This window comes from Nycticebus coucang, chromosome 2 (genome assembly GCF_027406575.1).
Source record: "Nycticebus coucang isolate mNycCou1 chromosome 2, mNycCou1.pri, whole genome shotgun sequence".
NCBI lineage: Eukaryota > Metazoa > Chordata > Mammalia > Primates > Lorisidae > Nycticebus > Nycticebus coucang.
This window is the reverse complement of record NC_069781.1, coordinates 180733037-180734739: the sequence shown is the minus strand read 5'-3', so window position 1 is coordinate 180734739 and position 1703 is coordinate 180733037.

The following is a 1703-nucleotide window of genomic DNA, read 5'->3' as shown; positions in this document are numbered from 1 at the left end:
GGGACTACAACCCTCGGCTATTTTTTGGTTGTAGCCGGCATTGTTTGGTGGGCCCAGGCTGGATTCAAACCCGCCAGCTCAGGTGTATGTGGCTGGCGCTTTAGCTGCTTGAGCCACAGGCACCGAGCCTGAAATTCTTAATATTTGTACCAATGGAACAGTGGGGCATGTCCTCCTCCCCCACCCTCCTGGGTGGCATCAGCAGGAGGCCTGGCTAGCATTTATGGCTGCAGTGTTGGCTGTCCCCCGGAGCTGGCATGAAGGGGCAGTGGGGGACATAGTCCTGAGGGAGCGGGGGGTGGGGGTCTCCTGCAGCTGGGCAGCCCCAGGCTGGGGAGCAGCCGTTTCAGAGATGGAAAAGCTCATGAAATGATCATGAGGTCGCGATTCATAATGCATGAGAGGTCGCATAGGCGCCTCGCTGGACACAGGGCCTTTGTTCCCTGCAAGGACTATGGGAGCACTTTCCTCATAATCGTCTCAGAGAGGAAGGAAGCGAAAAAGATTTATCTCCTAGAGTCTAATCAGCTTCCCTGGGCGAGGCGGCTATCTGTCCCTCACAAACCTCTGAGTGCTCCCGAGAGAGTTCTTTGTAATGGGTTACAAAGAGCCAGACTTTGAAGGGTCAAAGATATATAGCTTGCTTACAGAGTCAGAACATATACATTGTGTATATGACAGAGAGAGAGAGAAGCTTTCGCCTTTTCACAGCTGTCTGTTTTGTTCACTTCCAGCCTCCTTGTGAAAGACGTTTGTTTGTTTGCTTGCTTTAGTTGTTTTTTAAGCAAGAGGAGAAAGAAAATAACAGAAAACATTGTATTTTCCCTAAGCCCCCAGCACAAGTCAATACTAGCTTGGCTAGAAATCAGCTTGAGGCCAAAGGTCAACTAATCAATCACCAAATGCACTTTGAGGGCCTCCTCTCTAGAAGGGAGGCTCAGGGGAGAGGCAGCTGAGCTGGCTGAGCAGGAGGGCAATGCTGAGTGTGTTTCCCAGGAAGTTTCAAGGCAAATTTGTTTCTTGCTTTTTACCATTTGCTGACTATTTCCTGCTTCCACATGGCAGCCATGTTGGCAAAGAGGGACTCTGCCTCGGTGGCCAGAGCTGATTGGATCAGGGTTGGACACCTGACCCAAGCTGGGCCAATCAGATTCTCTGTCTTGTGAAATTACCATTCGACTGATGTTTGGGACAGAGGAGCTGAAGTCTTGGGTGAGGCAGTCACCTGTGTTGTCTGTCTCAGAGAGAGAGTAAGACAGGTGCAGAAATGATAGCTCAAAGCCGGGCAAGGGCATGCAAAAGGTGCCTCCTGGGCTCCTTTCAGTTTTCCAGGCCCTGCGTCCAGCCCTGTGAGGTCCAACCAGATTCTTGCCTTTGGGTTTTCTGTGACATCCCCTTGTCCTTCCAGTAAATCTCCTCTTGGTTATTAAAATGCCCACAATGGCTTTATCTAAGACCAGCCACAGAATGGGGGTGGGGGGGCTTAATGTAAAAGGAAAGGGTAGCTTCCTTTGTTCAAAAATTAAAAAAAATTTCAATATAGCAACAAAGCATGGACCCCTTCTAAGCTTGAGGCCCTGTGCAACTGTGTGGCTCACACACCTATCAAGCCAGCCCTGGGTTTATGTCATCTGCAACCAAGGGAACCCAGAGCAAGGCCGACCTGGTTGGAAAGGTGGTCATCTCACTCAAAGGAAAGACAT